This window comes from Ailuropoda melanoleuca, chromosome 4 (genome assembly GCF_002007445.2).
Source record: "Ailuropoda melanoleuca isolate Jingjing chromosome 4, ASM200744v2, whole genome shotgun sequence".
In the NCBI taxonomy this organism is placed as follows: Eukaryota; Metazoa; Chordata; class Mammalia; order Carnivora; family Ursidae; genus Ailuropoda; species Ailuropoda melanoleuca.
Window position 1 is genome coordinate 120,637,704 of NC_048221.1, and position 23,200 is coordinate 120,660,903.

Below are 23,200 nucleotides of genomic sequence, written 5' to 3' on the forward strand. Positions count from 1 at the left end.
CTTTGCTAGAGGCCTCCACTCATCACTCACTTGCCTCTCAAACTCTCCCCTCCGTCTCTCCCCGGCTCCCCTCTGCAGCCACTCGCTTGGGCCGTTATGCTCCGCCTGATTCCTCTTTTGGCTCTTCTGTGGCAGGTTGGGCCCCTGAGGTCCTCGCTTAGGGCCCATCCATCTTCTCCCTTACCCCAGACTGTCCACCTGTGCTGATGTACCCTGGTTTCCACACCCCACTAGCCCGCGTTCAAAGCCCGCCCTGCCAGCTGGGTTACACTCCCCACTTGGGTGACTGCAAGCAAGTCACCGTACCTTCTCTCTTTTTTTTTTTAATTTTATTTATTTATTTGACAGGAGAAAGAAAGCACAAGCAGGGGGAGCAGCAGAGGGAGAGGGAGAAGCAGACTCCCTGCTGAGCAGGGAGCCCAACATGGGGCTCAATCCCAGGACCCTGGGATCATGACCTGAGCCAAAGGCAGACGCTTAACTGACTGAGCCCCCCAGGCACCATACCTTCTCTTTTTAAACCAATTTCATCATGATAGAACTTATGCACAAAAAATGCACCCATTTTAAGTGTTCAGTGCAATGAGTTCTCACAAATGTATATGCATCCTTGCAGATACCCACCCCCTCAGTAACACATTTCTATCCCCTGAGCCCCTTCCCCCACCAACTCCCAGGAAACCGCTGATCTGCTTTCTAGTTTTACGTATTCTAGAATTTGATATAAAAGAAGTTAAATGGCACATTCCTTTTTGGGTCTGGCTTCTTTCTCTCAGCATGCTTTTGAGATCGATCTGTGTTATCGCATATATCCGTACTTTGTGCGTTTTTACTGCTGAGTCATATGTCATTATATGCATGTGCTGCCGAATTTTTATCTACTCACCCATTGATGGACATTTGTTTATTTTTCTACCGTGGGGCTATAATGAATAAAGCTGTGATGGATGGATGTGCATGTTTTTGTATAGACATATATTTTTCATGTCTCACAGGTGAATACCTAGGAGTAGAATTCCTGACTCACTTGCTAAGAGTTTGTTTAACTTTATATCTAAAAAGCCCAGACAATAAAAACCTGCCCAGCTTCTCCAAAGTGATGGTACTGTTTCACACTTCACCATGACCATGTGAGCATTCCAGTTGCTGAACATCCTCACCAGCACTCGGTATTGTCAGTCTTTTAAATTTTAGCCATTTTAGTGGGTGTCGCGGTAGCTCATTGTGGTTATCAGTTGAATTTCCGTAATGAGTAATGATGTCGAGCATCCTTTCCTGGGCTGATCCGGCCGTTTATACATCAAGAACATTATTTTTAACTTCTATGGGTCTCAGTTTCCTTGTCTGCAATGGGGATGACTCTTTCTAACCCTCCTCTAAAGGGTGATAATGGCAGAGATGAGAAGGTTTTTTTTAAACTCTGAAGGTTAACATAAGGGGAGAAGATTCTATTCCTTCCAAGCAAGGAACTTCTTATATTAGGCAATAGGCTCTGGAAGTACTCACAAGATTGGTTTTTCTCGGATATCACTTTGTCATCCTCTCCAGGTCAAGAAAAGTCACCGGCTCTGTCTTTCTTATTTTAGGAGATCCAAGCTCCTCCTTCCCTATCTAAAGCCCTTTACCAGCATCATCTCCACCCTGATCTTGGCTGAGCCTCATCCATAAGTTTTCTTCTCTGTAATAGTTTAGTTCTCCCCAGCAGCTATGAGTCTGTACTCTGTCCCCATCCCTATTTCCTATACCATGTGGCCCTCCTTGTTTCTCTACATGGCATTTCCTTTTTGAAAGCTCTCTTTCCAGCTCACCTCTTGCAAGAAGCCCCCTCAGGTGGCCCATCCAGTCTTCTCTTTGGAGCCTTCAGCACTTAAGCAGATGGATTGTGACATAGGGACTTTCTCCTGAGCCCCTGCAAGCTCCATGTCTCCAACCTGGAAGTCTCCATCTGAATGTTCCACAGGCACCTCAAACTCCACAAGACCCCAGAATTCATCACTTGTTTGTCCCCTGTGGCCCACTTCTCCCATTTCTGCTTACACATCACACTCTCCTAGTTGCCCTGGCTCGAAGCCCCCCAGGATGCTCTGCAGCCCCTCTCTTCCCCCAAGCCCTCATCAGTCACAAGTCCTGTCAATTCTATCTCCACAGTACCTCCTTCACTCTCTTCCTCTGCTCCTTCCTCCCTTCCATGGCCCTGGCCTTCATTTTTGGAGGCCTGTACTTGGTCTATTTGTCACCAAGCAGTACTCACTGCTGACTGCCTCACCCATGGCCTTCACCAGCACCCTCCTCCCCCACCAGCAGACCCCACTTATCATGATAGAGACAGAAAATCCAGTTGCTTATTTTCCCAGACTCCTTTGCAGCCAGGCATGGCCACGTGACCTGGTTCTGGCCAATCAGGTAGCAGGAGAGGAATGATTTTCCTCCCACTTCTCAGTTGTCCTCTGCCACTGGAGGCTCTTCTTGCTGCTCTTAATTCCCTCCCACCCCTATCCCTATCCCTCCATGCTAATTCTCTCCCTGACAGATCACCTCTGAGAAACAGAGTTTGGATCAGGTTACATTCTTTCTCTGAAATGTTCAGCAACTCCCCATCAGATGCTGGCAGAATCCTAAAAGCCTATAGCCTGGCATGTAAGGCCCTCCAGAATTTAGTTCTAATGTATCTTTCTTATTTTCTGCCTGGTAATTTGCTTTCATACCATTAAGCCTTCCAAAAGGGGAGATATGCTTTCCCTGTGAATTAGCTAGGGTTCTCCAGAGCTTAGGAGGAAAGGCAGTCAGAAGGGTGACACTGACCTTCACTGGCCTCTCCTATCACCCTGTTCCAAATGGCCTTAGGAGCAGGTGCATGGCATGGCTGCCACCATCATTGTGTGACTTGATTCAAGAAGGCCAAGCCCTCAAATGACCTGCTCCTTCCAGGTGCCGTGGAATCTGGAATACCATCATTTGCAGAACCATAAAAGCAGGGGTGCTTATTGTCTGTGTTGTCCTCTAAAGCAAGGATTTGTATGACAGCAGAGGCTAGAAACAGGCAAGGTTGCCCTGATCCTTGATAAAGGATCTCCCTAAATAAGATCAGATGGATTCAAGAACAGAGGAGGTGACTTCCAGCAATGACAGTGGTGAGGGGAGAGGAAGGTGGGGATGACAAGGGAGACACACACCATACCTAAGGCTACATTTCTCACGGAGCCATGCGCCATGCTCCAGGCTCATCAAATTTAACTTCCCCCTTGGTTCTGTTTCCTGAAAATAGTCATCGTAAAAATAGCTAATATTTATTGAGCACTTCAGATGCCTGATCTCATTTAATCCTCACACAACCCTATGAAATGAGTACTGTTGGTACTACTGTTTTTTAGTTCCATGCCTTGGGTTTGGAATAAGTGGCAGAGTGGAAGATGGAACTCCAAAGGTTCTGTAGGCCCTGCTGGCATTAAATTCATTCATTCCTTTACCAGCCATTTTTGGAGTCAGGGATTTCACCAGGGATCTAAAGATAAATAATACGTAACTCCTGCCCCCAAGGAACTCACCGACTAGTGAAACACTTGTAGAAGCAAATACTCATAACTGTATCACTGTGAGAACCACAATAGGGGCCCAAACAACTTACTCATCTTGCCCTTGATGCGTAACAGACTCCTGAGAGTTTGCCCTTCCTTTTCCAATCCCTGTCTCTTGCCACATCTTTTGTTATCCTCCAGGATGCTGACGTCTGTGTTTGTGACTGCATCTGATACCCTCTGACATGCTTTTTCTTGTCCTGCTAGACTTGGCTCTCCTCCAGCTCCATTCAGCACTGGCTACACAACATCCTATCGGGTCTGAGTGGGTAAAGGTAGGGGCCTGACACCAGTCTGGGGAGCCCGTTCTCCTCATGTGCCTGGAAGTAAGGCCTTGGATAAGTCACCTAAGGCTGGGGCGCCTCATTGTCCACCTTTTGTAGAAGAAAGGGGAGGATTAGACGCTCTTCGGGGTCCCTTTAACTTTAGGTGCTGTATGAGCTGAGCCCAACCTTCCAGCATGGTGTCAGAATAGAAGGGGAAGGGGTGAGTGGCAGCATTGCCCTGAACTTTCTAGTAAGCTCACCCTCTCCTTTTTCCCCTGTTCTAGGCCTCACTCCTGGTAAACCTACCTTATTCCACTGACAGGCCTCCCTCACTAGGTGTGCTCGGGCCCCTGGTTCCATCCTGGGTCATAATCCACCAACTCCTGATCCTGAATGGCTTTCAGAGTCTACTTTACCCACATTTGGGATCCAAATGACAGATCCGGCCTGCGTTACCTGTGGAAGCAGAGGAAATCCAGGATTCCCAGAGCCTGGCCCGCGCTCAGAGCCACTTGAGCGAGCTGGCTGCTTCCCTGTCCTGAGGGCCAAGACTTCCTCCCTTGCTAAGAGATGATCACAGGCCACACGAGGGAGGCTTTGCCGGCTGCCACCAGACTCGTGCTTTCTCTCTGTCGTCGGCCCAGAGTCTACTACTGAAGGGTAGCGCCCCAGGAATAGCCGCTGTGGGCGCTTTCTCTACAGAAAAGCATTTCGGGCGTGTTAGTGGCTCACGTCGTTCCTCTTCCCTGCTTCTCCAAGCCTTGTGTAGGAGACTAGTGCCCTTGCTAACCCACCAGCTCGGCACTCTCTCCTGTTGGAACCAAGATGACATAACCATAGAATCCCGAGACTTACAGAGGGGAAGGATCTTATCTCAGATGATTTTGCTCACAGTTGGCCTGGCCCAGGTCAGACCCCCTGCCCTCAGCCTCTCAGGTCGGCACACATGTCTCTATCCCTGATTAAAGGTCGCCATTTTGCCCTCTCCACCCAGCTCCAAGTACAAAAGGACCTGCCATCCCTTCCGTAGCAGACTTTCATAGCAGGAGGATTTTGAGCTGGGATCTTGGTGTGAAATGAATTGTTCTGCTCTGGAAGGTGGCATCCGAAATGCTTAAACCTAAGCCCTGGGCTTTGCTTCCTTTGTGTTCCTGCCATTTGCTGTTATGAATACCCTTCTCTTTCAATAGAAAGGACATATATATAGCTGAAGGCACAGCTGTCTCCCAAATATCGATAATCCTGACTGGTCTGAGTAGCCAACCTTCTTCCCAGGACATCTGCCTCACTGAATCACCCTTCTAAGGAAGGAGCCGGTGTTTACCTCTGTATGCTTCTTAAGCATTGACTGAGCACCTGCTATGCCCAAAGCTCGATAGCAGCCCCCCCCCCACAACATAAAAATAGTTTCTTTCAATAAATACTTATAATGCACTTGCCACGTGCAGAGAATGTGGCTGTGAGCAGGAGACAAGTCCTTGACCTCTTCGGGCTTACATTCTAGCAGCATGTGAAATGTAAGGATATGAAATATGTAAACATGAAAGGAATGAGTACCCTATCCTTAAGGAGTTATAATCAGATAGAGAAAATAACACATGGTGATTAGTCAGCAATATTTATCTAAAAGCCATGGTCAGTAACCAGCCAGCCAACTCTTTTGCTGTTGGGAAGAATGTGGCCTCTGTTTCCATCACCTGTGTCGACAAGGATGTGTGGTGGAGACAGCTCTGGGTTTGGACTCAGCCGACCCAGATGGGTTCCAGACTAGGCCATGTGCTAACTGAGAAGCCTCAAGCAAGTACCTTAACCTCTCAGGGTCTTGGGCTCTTCATCGGCAAAACGGTTTGCCTTGCTTTCTTACTGGTCGTTTTGAGACAGATAATATACATGAAAAACGTTGCAAACTGTAAACTGCACTAAAACATTGTTATTCTTTTTGAGATAAGAGGTCAATACTTAGAAAAGTAAAATGTTCCAAGTGTGATATTAGTTCCCTTAGGATCCCCAAGGACTAGAGTTTTCATATAATGACAAGTGCACTCAAGTGCATCCATGTCAAAAATATTAGGGCAATTTTCTAGCCATGACCTTCAACAAGACCAGGGTCAGTTCTCAGTGAAATTTGCTACCACTTACATGGGGGTGATTTACAAGCTGGCTGCTGGCATTTGAAATCTATAATCGGAATGTCATCATTTTAGGTTAAGCTAAATGGGGCTTTGTCATGTGTTGAATGAAAATACTCTGCCCCAGGGAGAACGAATTTATAATCTTGGGCACAAGTTCTGATGAGGTGATTCATTCAACCAGCATCTACTCTGTGTTGGGAAGATATTCTATCTGGGAAGACAGTGGTGGTCAAGACAGGCACGTCCTGTGCTCACGGAGCACTGTCCAGTGGAGACCTCAGGGGTAAGTGCAGTGACGGGGGCGGTCAGGGGAACGTGGATGCATCAGGCAGCGCAGCTCAACCGAACTCGGGGATGGGCGTGGGGGTTGTGGAACACTTTGGGGAAGAAATGCTGTTGAAGCTGGTAGTGGGTGATGAGTTGGGAATAAACTGTGAAGGGGTGGTGTGGGCTGAAGAAGTTCCTGGCAGAGGGAACAGCATACATGAAGGTGCAGAGGGGAGAGAGTGGGCCGGAAAAGAAATGCGGGGCCAGGAGGGTGGAAGGCAGGGGCAATGCGTCCAGACACAAGGCTGCAGTGCCAGCAGGGGCCTGTCCAGAGTGACCCCACGCACCAGGGAAAGCAGTTTGGAAGAAGTCCTTAGGAGAATGACCAGCTTTGCCAGGGACAGTCACGGCTTATGCCTGTTGCCTCGGGAGAGCCGTGAATAGCACCATTTCCTTTCCTTCTTCAAAGCTGCCTGGGTTGGATGATAACTGACATGGTCACCTCTCCTTAGGGTGGTGGGAAGGTCGCAGGGGGCAGTGACTGGGAAGGTGTAGGGACAGAAGACATTCAGCTCTCTTCTATGATGTGGGGGAGTGTGGGCACAGACTGACATGCCTCAAAACGTTAATGAGGACATTTCCTCCTTTAAGGTAACTATTTCTTTTTTTTTTTTAAGATTTTATTTATTTATGTGACAGAGAGACAGCCAGTGAGAGAGGGAACACAGCAGGGGACAGAGAGAGGAAGAAGCAGGCTCCCAGCGGAGGAGCCCGATGTGGGACTCGATCCCGGAACGCCAGGATCACGCCCTGAGGCTGAAGGCAGTCGCTTTAACGACTGCGCTACCCAGGCGCCCCTCTTTTTTTTTTTTTTTAAGACTNCTTTTTTTTTTTTTTTAAGACTTATTTATGTATTTGAGAGAGAGAGCATATGTGACAGGAGGGGCAGAGGGAGAGAATCTCAAGCAGACTCCCTGCTGAGCACAGAGCCCAACACAGGGCTCGATCTCAGGACCCTGGGATCATAAATCATGAGCTAAGCCGAAACCAAGAGTTGGATGCTTAACCAACTGAACTACCCAGGTGCCCCTAAAGTAACTATTTCTTAAATACCAAAAGAAATGATTGAGTTCTTACTCAGTCTCACAGATTCCTGTGGTCACCCAAAGAAGTTTGAGGTTGAAATAGCTTGCTTCTAAAGGGTCAGTGAGGAAGCACCCCAGGGCCAGGAGAGGGGAACAGAGCAGCTCTTCCTCCTGGAGAGAAGAGGGAACCAAGCAGCTTCTTCCTCCAGCTCAGGCTGGGGAAGGACAGGTGTCTAAAACCACCGAACCTAATTAGGCACCACCCACCCCCAGTTCCCAGCTGAGTGTGGGGTGGGGGGCACTCAGGCCATTCTCCTGCCTCCTCACCCTAGAAACCAGCCAGTGCTCAGTTGCCCTGAACCACAGGCCTCCAGGAAGGCCAGCTCCCTCCCGTGCTGTTCCCAGCGGAGTTAATGAGAGTTACTCATGCTTTAAGTGCCATTTCCGGCCCAAGTTGGCGTTTCTGCTCTTCTTCTGTCTCTCCGCAGTAATTAACTAATTAACTCTCCACAAGGGGTGATGCAGTTATGACACAGAAAGCCTGGCTCCTCGGCTTCTCACCCAGAGAGCCCCCGTGCCCTCAAGAATCAAAAGGTGCTGGCCTGAGTTAAACAGGATGTCCTCAGGCCCCAGCATTGGTCACTCAGCCAGGGATCAAGGCCACTCCTTTCCTTGGTTCCAGAGGCCAAGCTGGGGCTGGGGCTGCCCTGATGGTGAACACGGGGCTCTCGACAAACCGCTTAGCTACCAGCCACTGTGTGCCCTTAGAAGTGCCCACTGCTGTGGCCCGGGGTTTCTCACTGAGGCTCCCTGAGTTTCTGTCCCTCATCAGTCAACAGACATAACACAAGCTTTTATGTCAGTGAACATAGAAGTTCACTATGCCATCCCTCCTCGTGCAGATGGACAAACGGAGGCCAGGGGCATTAAGTCTCTTGCCTGGAACCTTCAGTAGTCAAGTGGCACCTGAGTCCGAATCCGGGGCCCCGAGCCCCACAGGCCTTGCCTGAGGCAGCTCTCTGAAGAGGGAGCCCCCGGTTTGCAGGGGTTCTCAGGGCAGCTGACCCACCAGAGGGGTGTGAGTCTCCACTCCTTCTACCCCAGCTTCTGAAAAAGGTGGGCCAGGAGCTCCGGAAGTCAAAGAGCCCCCAGCAGGAGTCTGGGGGAATTTCAGAAGGCACACCTGAAGGGGGTTCAGCCTATCACATGGCCCTGGGAGCCTCAGAGGCCCAAGGCCAGTGAAGCTGGGCCGGGGCCTGAGCTCAGTGGGGTTCCAGCTAACCCAGGGCTCTGTTTTACCATGTGCCTCCAGTGTCCATGGGGTGCCTGGGAGAGCTGTTTTGTGAAAGCCTCTCATACCAGCCTGTTGATGCTCTGACCTGGACTCCTGAGGTGGAATCACTGTGGAAGCAGCCTCCAGTCAGAATTCACTCCCAGTCCTGTGTTTCGTGATGGATTCCCAGTCTGCTGTGAGGTCCTCCCGGGGGCAAGCCTCAGGCCGCAAGCCTCTCTGCATCTCTCAGAGCGCTTACCACAGTGCCTCAGCTGAACAGCTGCTCAATTATACTCATATTATCAATCACAGACTGTTTGCATTACCAGTAATTTCTTTCCAAATCCTGTCAATGTAATTTCTAAACATGTTAGCATTACTGTAATGGTATGCAAGTGCTATGTGATTCCCAACATTTTTTATTTGACATTATTTTATCTATTGCACACTTCAATGCATAATCCACATACTTGTCATTGTTAATGGCTACACCGGATTCCAGGGTCCCGACGTCCCATACTTTGTTTAAGCATTCCCTGATGGCTGGGCAATTGGGTTGCCTCCAATGTTTGAACACTATAAATAGTGCTGCTGGGTCACCTGGCTTTTCTCCCTATCGCCTGGACGTGAGAAGGGGGTAGGATGGGGGCGGGAAGCTCTTCTCTTGCGCATTCCTGGAAAGGTCTACTCTTCACGCTACTTCCCTGGACTAAGGGTAACAGAGGCCCCCGCCTGCTGTTCTGTCCCAGACAGGCCAGGGTCTCCGGCTGTTATTGGGGGACTTCTTACCTGGCCTCTGGTATTCCGGGAATGAGAAAGGTACTCAGTTCTAGGCTCTTGGATCAGCAGTTTTCCCACATTAAACTCTGTGCTTCAGAGCTGGCCTTTCGGGTACAGTGGCCGTTGGATCATCTCATCAGACAGGCCCTGAGGGGAGACCCAATAACACATTGTTTATGCTCCTGGCAGGTCAGTTCAAGGTTACACTGGGAACCACAGAATGTCTGAGCTGAAAAGGGGACCTTCGGTTTATCTAATTCAAACTCTCCATTTTATGGCCGAGGAAATTTAGGGCCAGACAGGGGCAGTGACTTTCCCAAGATCACCCAACTTGGCCGACTTGGGTTATCAGAGCCAGGAGGGCCTTAGCACCCTCCAGTCTCCCCACTGGAGCACGTCAATGACATACTCACCATAGTTAGTATGTCAATTCTCTACAAATTGATCTATGGATTTAATACCTTCCCAGGTATTAACGGCAGGAGTCTTTGGAGGTATGGACAAGTGGACTCTCAAATTTATATGGGAAGGTAAGCCAAAACAATCTTGGAAAAAGAACAAAGTTAGAGACACACTACCTGGCATTAAGACATACTATAGAACGACAGTAATCAAGACAGTGTGGTTTTGGTGAGAGGACGAACCCAGGAATAAACCCACACAAGTATGGGCACTTGATTTCTGAAAAAGATGGAAAGGCGAGTCAATGGAGAGAGAGAGTGCTTTCAACAAATGGTCCTATAACAAGTAGACAACCCCCACAAAAAAATAAACCCCCACCTATACCTCATACCTCGTACAAAGATGAACTAAAAATAGGTCATAGATCTAAATGAAAAATGTACAAATATAAAATTCTTAGAAGAAAACATAGAAATTCTTTGTGAATTAGGCAGAGAGTTCTTAGATACAATAACAAATGTATGAACTATAGAGGAAAAAAATCATTAGATTTGATCAACATTAAACACATTTACTCTTGTGACAGACACTTTGAAGAGAATGAGTAAAAACCTGACAGATTGGGAGAAAATATTTGTAAATCACAGATCAGACAGCAGACTTATATCCAGAATATACAAAAAACCTCTTGAAATTCAGGAAGACACAACCAAATTTTTTGAGCAGGTGGGCAAAGATTTGACAGCATGCCTCACCAATAAGACAGACAGGTGACAAATAAATACATGAAAAGATGTGCAGCCTCATTAGTCGTTAAGGAAATGCAAATTAAAACCAGAGTGAGATACCATCACATACCCATGAGAATGACTAAAAATATTGACCATAGCAAATGAAACAACTGGAACTCTTATTATACATTGCCAATGGGAATGCAAAATGGCACAACCATTCTGGAAAACTATTTGGCTGTTTCTTCTAAAGCTAAACATATATTTACCATATGAGCTGGTAATCCCACTTCTAGGTATTTATACTAGAGAAATGAAAACCTACGTTCGTACAAAAAACTGTACCTGAGTGTGTATGACAACATTATTTACAGTCGCCAAAATCTAGAAACAACTCAAATGTCCCTCATTGGGTGAATGGATAAACAGTCTGTGGTACCTCCACGCAATGGGATAAGATACTACTGGGTAATAAAGAGCAACAAACATCAGTGCATACAGCTTGGCTGAATCTCACATGCATGATGCTAGGTAGAATGAAGCCAGTCTCAAAGGTTACCTGCTGCAGGGGAGGAAAAATAATTTTCCCTCCACCCTCCTGAGTTCTTGGCCAAGACCCTCCGTAATAAAAGACAGATTAACAAGAAAAAAATGAACAGAAGTTTATTAATGTATATCATATATATATAGGAGGTACCCAGAAAAACCGAGTAACTCTCTGAAGTGGTCCAAGCCACCACCTTAAATACCATCTTTAGCTAAAGACAAAAGAAAGAAGTTTGGGGCATGGCGGGAGGCTGGCTATGGGAAATTACCAGGAAAAGCATGGTAAACAGGGTAAGGTTTGTTAGGCAGATTTAAATCTGTGCCTTCTCCCCTGATAACTGTTTCTGGAGATTTAGAGTCTCCCTTCTCTTCCTGGTACAAAGAAGGAGACATCTTCGCAAATGAAGACTTCCTTTTTGAATGTAAATATCCCTTGCAAAAGGGTAACTTCTACTCTGTTTTTAGAACTTCTTCTGTGTCTGCTGTTTCTTAAAATAATCAGCTCAAAACGATTCTCATGCCAAAGAGGCATACTTGGGGGTGGCATACACTTCATTATATACTGTATAATTCCATTATATGACATTCCAGAAAAGGCAAAACTACAGGGACAGAGAATAGATTAGAGGTTGCCAGGGGCTTGGGGAGGAGGAGGGGCCTGAGTACAAAGGGGTAGCAGGAGGGAATTCTTTATAGTGTTGGAATTGCTCAGTTATCTTGTCAGTGGTAATGGTTACAAGAATGTGCATGTGTTAAAACTCAGGCAACTGTATGTAAATTAAAGATACAAAGAGGCTTCTACTGTATGTAATTTAAAAATACAAAAAGCAAAAGTGACAAGGCACTTCTGTGTCATTAACTCATCTGAGTCTCTTAACAACCCAGTAGTGGATCCATGGGCACTTTCGAAGAAGGACTAGATTCTTTAAGAAATATTTACGGGCCATTGCTTTGGGCACTGTTCTAGGTACAGGCACAAGGCAAAGTCTTGACCTCAGGGAGCCCTCATTCCAGTAGACAATTCTGAGGAAGGCCTTGCCTGTGATCCTGTAAACTTCCATCTCAATTCTGCTTTCCCTGGGGAAAAGTCACCTCTCCTGCGGCATGTGCCATGGTCTTTGTGAGGGCAACTCCGGGGCCCGAGACTGCACCAGGCAGCGGGAAGCCTGGCAAAAGCAGCATTTCCATGTATCTGGGACTCAGATGGCCCAGGCCGCCCACTAGACGGGCAGCATATGGCCCAACTTTTCCAACAGAGACAAGAGACCCCCCTTGGTATGGCCCACCTTCTCTGGTTCACACCACTTCTGCTGTGAATTCCCCCTTTTCTCTCGTGATTAAAATCAACCCAAATATGGGTAGGGGTAGGTTGGGGGGGGGAGTAATGTAAGAGCAAGAGAGAGTAGGTGAACGAGCAAGAGCAGTGGGTGGGGAAGAAACAGTAAGTTGGGCCAGGTGACACTCTAGTCACAGTTCACATGTCACTCTTTGAGGCCTCAACAGTCTTATAAAGCAGGTACTTCTCCCCTATCTAGAGGTGACATAAATGAGCCCAGGGGAGATTAAGTAACTTGCCCGAGTCCTACGATTAGGAAACAACCGGACCAGGCTTCTAACTCCTCTTTGGGATTCCACAGCCTGTGCCTTGGGAGAATACGTAGTGTAGACTAGTGATTCTCAAACTTGACTAAGCATCAGAGAATCACCTGGTCGGGGGCTTGTCAAACCAGTTTGCTTCTTCCCACCACTGGAATTTCTGAGTCTATAGCTCTGGGGTGGGTTCTGAGAATTTGCTTGTCTAACAAGTTCCCAGATGTGGCTGGGGCGGTTGGCCTGGAGATCACACTATGAGAATCATTGACATAAACACTGAGCTCGTGTTTAACTCTGGTTTCACCACTTTCTAGCTCTGGACTTTGAACAGTTAACTGTATCTCAGCTCTTCAGCTATAAAATAAGGAGAATCGTACCTTAGGATTGCTGTAGGGTGCTATACAGATTAATGAGTTAGTAAATAAGTGTTTAGGAGACAAAATGTAAACACCCAAAAATGTCAGCTCTCAGTACATACTGGACTCTTTTAAAATATATCCTCTTATTTAGTTTCAAAAGATCTTCAGAAGTTAAGAGCATCAATTCCAACATTTTCATTTCACAGATGGGGAAACACATGATCAGAAAGATGAGGGACACCACGTAACTAAGCACAACCTGAGCGAGGATCCGAACCCAGGCTTTCAGGCTCATAATTAGGGCTCGTAACAAACTAGGTCTCACTGCTTCCTGGAGCCAGGCACCGTTTCTTTAAACTCCGAGCCCTGGACAGTGGCTGATAGGAGCCTTGAGGATGAGTGCGCAGTAATTAGCTGGGAGTGGGTGGGGCTGAGTACGGGAGAAAGGGAGAGGGAACAGGCGGCTTCTGGAGGATGTTTGTCTGGGGACCTGGCGTGGAATGACTCAGGATGCCTGGAGTGGGCATTGTGTGTCTTCACAGCGCAGAGAACACAGGGTGACTCAATGTCTTACCCACACATTCCCTCTTTTCTCTTGGCTGCTGTAACTGATTGAAGTCATCAGTGAACGAGGTGACAGGTGCAAACGGATCACCCACTGATGGTTTACACATCCTGGGAGGACACCCCTCCTCCCAGCCTAATATGGACTGAAAATCCAACTACCGGACTCCAGCATCGGCACATGCTGCAGCGCGTCACAGGGTGAATCAGAGCATCCCACTCACCGCACTGAACACGGCGCTCCACAAGAAGTAAGCATCAACAGCGGCGAGCCCTTCTGCGGTGGGCAGGGAGGTCTCTGTATCCCGCAGTCCTAACTGCAGTCAGTTGCCCTGCATTAAATGCTCACGAACATCAGTGGAGGTAGGGTCTAGGGTCAGCCCAACCACTCATTTGCTGGCAACTCTGACCTGTGCCTGACCCTCAACGGGTTTATAAATGGATGACTCCCAATTCAAACTGGCAGCCTGATTTCTCCCCTGAATTCCAGACTCTTCTGTCTGCTGCTTTAGGAGACATAGCTACCTGGGAGTCTCCCATACTACCCAGATTCACCATGTCCAAACAGCCTCTCAATACCCTCTTTTTTCTTGTCTCCATGGTCTCAGGTGGTGATAGCAGCCCCAGAGCACCCAAGCCAGAGGTTTGGAGGGGACCCAAGGTGCACATTCTAATGCAAAGTTCACTCTGAAAGCTGCCAGTGGCCCTAAAGTGGGGGACACTGTGAAGAGCACTCAGGACATCTTCAGCAGCTGCCCTACCATGCTTGCCGCAGGAAGGCCCACTCCCCTCTGCTGGTTCCCCGTTGCCTGGGCCCTGACTTGCTTCTTTCTGGGGGAACTCTGCATGGTGTGTAGATTAACCCTTATCTTAAATGCAAAGCTGGAGGAATCACCTCACACTCGTTTGGGGATGATCTGAGATGCAGAACAGGTACATTTGATTTTACTCCAAGTCTTTCTTCTTGACCACAGTGCCTCAATTCATTCTCATTTTGCTCCTTGTCAATTTCTTCTACTCACTGACTTAGTTTCCACAGCAGGGTCTCCATCACAGGCCCTGGATTCAGGAAGGGAACAAAAAGTGGGGAGGCAGAGGGGACTGGGGACAGCTAGAATCCTAAGCAACAGCCTTCAGTTGGCTGTCCATTTGATCCTGTTGAAGTGCCTTGCCCGTATGCTAAAGGAAAGGGGACCTTCCTTCTCACATCCCTCCCCCTCTCTTCCCTCCTTCCATAGATGCCCCCAGGGCTGGGGGAGGGGGGCGAGCAGAGAGAAAGCACACCAGAAACCGAGGAGTTAAAGCATTTTGGGCTCTTCACACTCCCATAGCTGAAGACTTCTGTCAGCCTTGAGACTCTCGGATTCTGAAACAGTTAACTTTAGAAGGAACAACAGAGTGATTTGGAATGTTTCCACTTATTACAGGGAAAAGGAACGCATTGTTCAAATTTCTTAGCCTTTTTTTTTTTTAATTTAAGAGATGTGGGCTATTAAAATGTTTCCTCCAAAATAAAAAGCCTTTTGAAAGTTCAATGAAGGTAGCCACATTTCACTGATGTTTATTACAGCTAGGTTTAGACGTGTATGTGGTGTGCTGTTGGGTGAGACGTAAAGCCAGGGATGAACATTCTAAACTCATCCCCAGAAAAACACACTTTGATTATACGTATGAACTCTGCCCGCCTGGTGGGGGTGGGGGGCAGGTCTTGGATCTTCCCCAGCCACCTAGTTAGGACCACTAGGCTCACAAACTTTAAGAACCAAGCTCAGGGTCACTGAGAAGCTGAGTGACCTCAATGAAATCCCAGCTTCGGGTCTCAGGCTTCTCATCTGTGAAACGTAGGGCCTACACACCAGGGTCAAGAAGGCCTGTCCCAGGGGCGCCTGGGTGGCACAGTCCTTAAACGTCTGCCTTTGGCCCAGGGTGTGATCCTGGTGTCCTGGGATTGAGCCACATCGGGCTCCCTGCTGGGAGCCTGCTTCCTCCTCTCCTGCTCCCCCTACTTGTGTTCCCCCTCTCTCTGGCTGTCTCTTTCAAATAAATAAATAAAATCTTAAAAAAAAAAAAAAAAGAAGGCCTCTCCCAGCCTTAATATCTGATTCCACCCTAGTGCTAGTGTTTTGTGTGTGTGTGTGTGTGTGTGAAGTGACCAAATGTAATAAATAATAAAATTACTAGTCTGTGTCTATTGTTTTCTGACTCAACCCTAGCTGTGGAAGTCCCTACCAACACCTCGCCCTGCCTCTGTATGGGTTTAACCAGCCTGTGACACCATCCTCTCTGGGAAGGGGTGTTCCCCCCCAAGAACCCAACTTCCCCTTAGCAAACTTTTATGAATATTGTAGAAACTATTTTTTGTTTCAGTGGAAAACTATGCGTGTCTAGAACACACCCTTCCTGGTTATCAGATTCTGGGTTCCCCTGTCTTTGAGCTATTCTGCAATGCCCTGTACATTATAACTGATAGATATGGAAATCATAACTGATAGATATGTAAATTATAACTGATAGACATGTAAATTCTGGCAGGATAGAGATTTAATTGACTTCCTCAACCCAGTTTTATCTCCAATTTAGTCTCAACATTATTTACTCAACATACATTTGTGGTGTTTCTGACTTTTCCTTTGAACATGTCATGAGGAAAATCAATACTTGAATATGTACATTTTTAAATCTGTCTGCGAGTCATGATTTTACCTTTTTGTGAAAATTATCTTTTTTTTTTTTTAAAAGATTTTATTTATTTATTTGGCAGAGATAGAGACAGCCAGCGAGAGAGGGAACACAAGCAGGGGGAGTGGGAGAGGAAGAAGCAGGCTCATAGCAGAGGAGCCTGATGTGGGGCTCGCCCATAACGCCGGGATCACGCCCTGAGCTGAAGGCAGACGCTTAACCGCTGTGCCACCCAGGCGCCCCGAAAATTATCTTTTAATAACACATTGTCTCCTTCTAAACTTTTAGGAGACTGTTTCTGTTTTGAGCCTATTATTTGAATTTGGTTTCACTTCGGGACTCTGCTAGCCTCACCAATAACCCCCTCACCTCCTCCATGTATTCCTCCTTCTAGAGTCTTCTATTCTTTTACCCTGGACTTGAACAGAATCAGGCTTGAACGTATCCAGGCACTGCTGGAAACCAAATGTTTTGGGGGTTCGTTATGTTGGAAATTTCGACTTCAGTGCTTTACAAACACGGCCTGGGCATGTTTCGGTATTTGGGATCATTTAAGAGCGCCTGTTTGGTGCCAGGAGACAGACACCAGAGTTAGCATTTTCCTAGCTGTGGAAGGCAGAGTTAGAGCCTGCCTCTTTTCAGATAATTTGTATGACATTAGCTATGCAAATAATTTAACCCTTCGTTTCAGTTTTTTTTTCACTTTACAATAGAAGGGATATATACTTTTGAGGATGATTTCTGTTTACCTCCAGTTCATGTTTTTGTTTTTTCAATGGCTTCAGTTATCATTCTGGCATTTTTTGTTTGTTTGTTTGTTTTTAATGGCTTTCATTAAGAACTACAACAAACCCCGAATGTGACTTTGCCAATATATTTAGCTGGCTTATTTGGGTGTGCACATATGTGTGAAACACAGGAGATGGAGGAAATGAGAGAATGCCCCAACAATTTGCAAAGTGTATGAACTGTGGTACTGATGTTTATAATTTCCGTTTTCTTCAGCTGTCAGGTTTGGGCCCCAAACAATGATTATCCTGGGGGAAACAAGAGCCTTTGCAGGCAGCCCAGGTTCATGGCTTTTCGGGGCCCCTAGCTGGGTGGGAGGTACTTTGTTACTCGGACAAGCTAATTAGAGACACTTCATTTACTCTTGGTCAAATTTACAGCCAGGGAGGAAGGAGAGAGAGGAAGTAAATGGGTCTCACTTCTTAACTTTTTTTTTTTTTAACCTTAACTTTTCCTTTACCCTGGTGTGGACGAACATTTTAATCCCCAAAGTCATGGTTCCAACAGTACACTGGCTTAATGTTCTCAGATGTCTTGCCAGAAAACATGTTGCTGCATCAAAGAAAGGGGGAAATTATACATGTGGTACGTAGCTTATGGAGGAACATTTTCTGAAAACAGGCATAGAGGATGGATCACAGATTGGGACTAAACATAGACTCTGTGGGCCTTGAGGAAATTTCTCTAAATAGTTCAGTGAGAAGTGGGGAGGCCATATCAACATTTTATGAATGAAATTCTTCATTAACATTTTTTCATTAGAGAGGCAGACTTAATCCTAGGCTAATATAATTGCAGCACCAGAGATATTAATGTAATATGAATATCACATTATAAAATGCAGTGCTATCAAAGCCTCTAATTTGCCAAGGCCGCCTGGACACCACATAGTACACCCACACAGAGAGATCTCTTCTTTAAGCAGGAGAGTCTGTGAGGTTATAGGTGGAGAAGTTGGGTACTTAGGCTCTTGATTTGGGTACTGATGTTCCTTTGAGCCACCAGAGGAAAAGGCCCAGCAGATACCCAGAGCGGGTGCTAGGTTGTTCGGGTCCTAACTCTGCCTCCTTCTTGGAATTGGCTATCTGCTTGTGACAGAGAAATTCAGCAAGGAGTGATTGGAAATTCTTGGCCTCTGGAAACCCCACTAATGGCTTCACATGGATCTCATTTCCTCTGAATCTACCAGAAGCCCAAATGAGAAACCTTGGATCATTTCAGACTTACCCTTCTTCCTCTTACTCGGCCCATACAAAGCAGCACTGACTCCAACCCTATTTCCAACCCCTGCATTGGTTGCTGCCTAAACAACAGTGTTCTCCATTCCCTCGTCTAGATAAGCAGTAGGTGCTGCGTTGGGTCCCGTCTCGTCCTTTCCCTTCTATCTTCTTCATTCTGCCAGAGTGGTTTCCTTAATTGCAAATCCTATCATGACCCTCTCTTGCTTACAAATCACTGCCTGCCCCAGTAATGGGAAAATTGGGTTTTTAACTAAAGGGTATTTGGGTCCCATCTAAGAAGCTTGAAAGCAAGTCTCAAAAGATCAAATTGCTTCCAGGTAACTTAACTGAGTCTCAGAATAAAGCTCAAAAATATTTAAATTAAAAAAAAAAAAAACAGGGGTGCCTGGATGGCTCAGTCATTAAGCGTCCGTCTGCCTTTGGCTCAGGTCATGATCCCAGGGTCCTGGGATCGAACCCCGTGTTGGGCTCCCTGCTCAGCAGGAAGCCTGCTTCTCCCTCTCCCACTGCCCCTGCTTGCGTTCCCTCTCTTGCTGTCTCGCTCTTTGTCAAATAAATAAATAGAAACATTAAAAAAAAATCCAGTATTCAAAATGTAAAATTTACATTATCTGTCATTCAATTAAAAATTATCAGGGGGCGCCTGGGTGGCACAGCGGTTGGGCGTCTGCCTTCGGCTCAGGGCGTGATCCCGGCGTTACGGGATCCGAGCCCCACATCAGGCTCTTCTGCTGTGAGCCTGTTTCTTCCTCTTCCACTCCCCCTGCTTGTGTTCTCTCTCTCACTGGCTGTCTCTATCTCTGTCAAATAAATAAATAAAATGTTTTAAAAAAATTTAAAAAAAAAATAAAAATAAAAATAAAAATTATCAGGCATCAAAGAACCAAGAAAATAAAATCCATAATGGGAAAAAAAAAAACAATTGATAGAAACAGATACAGAAATGACACTGATGATAGAAATAATAGACAAGAACATTTTTTAAAGTTATTATAAATATATTCCACATGTTCAAGAAGACAGCAGAAAGCATGAGCATGTTAGGAAAAACATGAAAGATATGTATTTTTTTAAAAAGACCCAAATCAGGGGCGCCTGGGTGGCACAGCGGTTAAGCGTCTGCCTTCGGCTCAGGGCGTGATCCCGGCATTATGGGATCGAGCCCCACATCAGGCTCCTCTGCTATGAGCCTGCTTCTTCCTCTCCCACTCCCCCTGCTTGTGTTCCCTCTCTCGCTGGCTGTCTCNGATGGGGTGAACCATAGATGAGACACTAACTGAAGGGTAAAACCAGAGCATGTAGAACAATGAGCTGTAGGACAACTTCAAGCACATAGCAGAGCAATAATTGCAGCCCCGAAAGGAGAGTAGGGAGATAAAGAAAAGAAAGAGCTGAAAATTTTTCCTATTTTGATAAAAAGAACCAAGAAGCTCAGTGGACCCCAAGCACAAGAAACATGAAAATGACACCAATACATACAGTCAAATTGCTTAAGAAGTGATAAAGAAAAAATCTTGAAAGCAGCCAGAGAACAGCCGCGAGGAACAAAGAGAAGAATAACAGCAGACCCATTGTTGGAGGCGATGCCAGCCAGAGGACAGTTGGGCAACTTCTTTTAAGAACTGAAAGCACGATGAACCTAGAGTGCTATACTTAGCAAAAATATCTTGTTAAACCGAAGCGAAATAAAGATTTGTTTCAGACCTCCAACAGCTGATAGAACTGATCACCAATCCTACAAGAAAGTTGAAGGTGGACCTTTGTGCAGAAGGAAAATGAAATCAAATAGAAATCTGATTCCACACAAGGGAATGAAGAGATAGTGAGTGGTAAATAATGCGGGTAAATATTTAAAAAAAAAACAACTTTGAATTTAAGATATTTAAGATTTTGACTTTAAGATATTTAAGATATCTTTAAAAGATACTTGATTGTTTAAAGTAAAAATAATAACAGTGTATTATGGGGTTATATTATATGTACAAGTGAAATATTTGACAAGAGTAACACAAAAATTTGGGGAGAGGGATGAAAAGGGAAATATACTGTAAAGTTCTTACATGTGAATTGGTATATTACCTGAAGGTAAACTGTGATACATTAAATATGTATATATATATATTATAAGCCCTAAGGAAACTATCAAAACCAAACCAAATCAAAAAGGTATCAGTAATAAGCCAAAATGAGAAATAAAATAGAATTATAAAAAATAATCTAATCTAAAAATGAAAGCAGAGAAGGTAAGGAAAAAAAAACAGATGGGACAAATGGCAAATAATGGCAAATATAAAAAAAATTTAAATATAAATTTAAAACAAATCATAGCAATAATGACATTAAATGTAAATTATATATACAGTTCCATTTAAAAGGCAGAAATTATCAGACTAGATTTTTAAAAAGGTAAGTTCTAATCACATTTTGTCTATCAGAAACCAGACTGAAATATGAAGACACACATAGGTTAAAAGAAAAAGGATGGAAAAAGACATGTCATGGTCACATTAATCAGAAAGCCTCTCCTCTTACCATGGGACAAGAAGCCTGAGGGTTGGGAAGGGGATGAACAGAGAAAGACATCAGCAGGGTTCCTCCCACACCTTCCCTTGCTGGGGAAGCTGAATTTCCTCTTCTATGAACTGCTATCAAGTGGGCATCAGTAGTCCCCGGTGGTCACTGTGACCCCCAGTGGTCACTGTGCACAGACAATGGGGAAAGTAGAGGAGAGAAGGCATCTGGGTGAGAGACTGGTTTTGTCTTTGTGTCCAGGCAGGACTGGCTGCTAGAAAAGGGCCCACAGGAAGACCTGTGGGTGGAGGGACTGGAAAAGATGCCAGGTCATCATGGCTCCTAAGCCAGGGGCAGACGTGGGAGCTGAGTACAGGGTAAGGCCTACTTAAGTGACAAGGGTGTTAGTATTATTTTTTATTTATCCAACTTTTTAAATACTGTTGGGTGAAGGATGCTAGCAAGTTGGGAGTGATGGGGCATCCTCAGGTCCTGGTGTTAGCTCAGCCCCAGTGGAGTGCAATTCTGCACTCAAACTGAGTTAGCCCTTCCTCCAATGCAATTTGGCTATACCTGCAAAGTCAAATCCACGCCGTGGAGCTTCCTGCCGTGGCTGCTGGTGATTACTTCTGTTAGTAGAAACCACTACGACTGTGTGGGGAACATCCCTGCTGCTTGCTGATGAGCACTTGAGTAGAGTCAGACAGATGGGGAAGCAGGACCGCTAAGTACCTAAGGGATGAGGTCAAGGTCAATGGTACAGGGTTGAACCAAGGAAGCTCTACCAGGCTGAGACTAAGAGTTGGTCCCACGGGAAAGTCTTCCTTTGGGGAGGAACAAAGGGCCACGACTGTTCTGTCCTGGGAGCAAAGAGCTCAGGTCTCAGAGCAGCACTTCTGAAGTGTTTAGCCATTTTAGGCAATGTTTTCCCAGAATTGGATTTCAGGGTCACAAATCAGAGACAGCTGTCTATAATGCCCTGCACTGGACAAAGCATGGAAATCTCCATGCAGATGACTGATAAGGGGGCTCAAGAGGATCCGAGACACCCTCTCAAAGGGTAAGTGAGGCTCCACAGCAGGGCCCCATCCCTTTCCCTTCCACTGCTTCTTCCAAAAAAAGAGTGGTCACCCCCGGGCCACCAGACAAGTAAGCACACCAAAGTCGCCCGAGTTCAGCCCAGCACCTCCCAGACCTGTGCCTCAGCCACCACCCAGACTATGTCTGAGCCTGCCTTTTTTCAACTTCCCCCTCCACCCCGCTACAAGAGTTATCTTCCTGCAAATCACAGCTCCCTCTTATCACAGAACAAAATCCACATCTTCCAGCCTGGAATTCTCCACAATCATTAGCATAAATGATGTGCATTCATGTCTGTTTCCCCACTAGCTTGCCTTAGCCTGGGGACCCCAGAAAGCAGAGCTTGAGGCACAGTCAGATACATTACTGCTTTATCAGGGTGTGCAGTTCTTGGGAAACAAGAACAAATGAAAAGGGGGCGAGGCAGGAAGCCAGGGGAGCCAACATGCCGTGTGCTGCTGAGCTGGCTCTCACTTATACGAAATAAACCAATTGTTTGGTATCATGGGGCCATCTTCCAAGAAGCTGTGTGAAGCTCTGAATCTCAGGACAGCCCAACCAGGGGGGAGGAAGGGGGAAGAACGTGTGCACTGTCTCCACGGGCCAAAGATCTGCCCAAACTCATGCTTTGGGGTTATGTGTACAAGGCCCATTAGCGGCACCTCATACCTCAGAGGCAACATGGAAGCCCGGAGGTGGGATGAGGGGATGCACAGTGTGGGGATGAGGTGAGGGGCTGGCAAGATGGTGTCCCCTGGAAGTTGGCTGGAGCTGACGCTGAGTTGGTTGCACAGAAGCAGCTGGAACACAAACAGTAGCCAAGGGCCCCAGAAACGGTGAGGCTGAGAGGGTCAAGGTGGTTTAGAAGGGAATCTCATGGGCATGTGAGTCCTGTATCCACCACAAGCAGAGGGTGCTCGGAGAACATTTGAAGAGAAGTAGGTGCTTCAATACAACAACGATAACAATTTGTGTCAAGTGCTTGCTTGGCCTGGTACTTGGGAAATGCTCAGTAAACATTAGCTACTATCACTACTATCATCGCCCATATCAGCCCTGCTCCATCTCTCTGACCCTAAGAAGGTGTTTCTTGCCCACCCCGTTGGCAGTGTTCCTAACACATGGCAGGTGGGCCTCTCCCAAAGGCCGTTCCCCCACATCACATAGGTCACTGGGGCAGCCAGCGGAGCTGGGCCAGAGAAGAGAGAGTGGGCCTGAGGGCAGGCAGGGTGGGGCTGTGCTGGGAGGGGTCTCTAAGTTGCATTTCCCCCGATGACTTCCCCTGGCCCTGCCCAGCCCCGCTTCTGCTTCTCTCCACTTGGTCAGC

The 23,200-nt window shown here is 46.5% G+C and overlaps 1 long non-coding RNA gene across 1 annotated transcript; it reads left to right on the forward strand.

The window, feature by feature from the left end:
• The first annotated feature begins 6,126 nt into the window (after positions 1-6,126).
• Positions 6,127-15,713, forward strand: LOC117802032. Its single transcript, XR_004625045.1, has 4 exons — positions 6,127-6,256; positions 9,848-9,908; positions 13,628-13,824; positions 14,182-15,713. It is a non-coding gene; the product is annotated as an uncharacterized LOC117802032 (long non-coding RNA).
• The last annotated feature ends 7,487 nt before the right edge of the window (positions 15,714-23,200 follow it).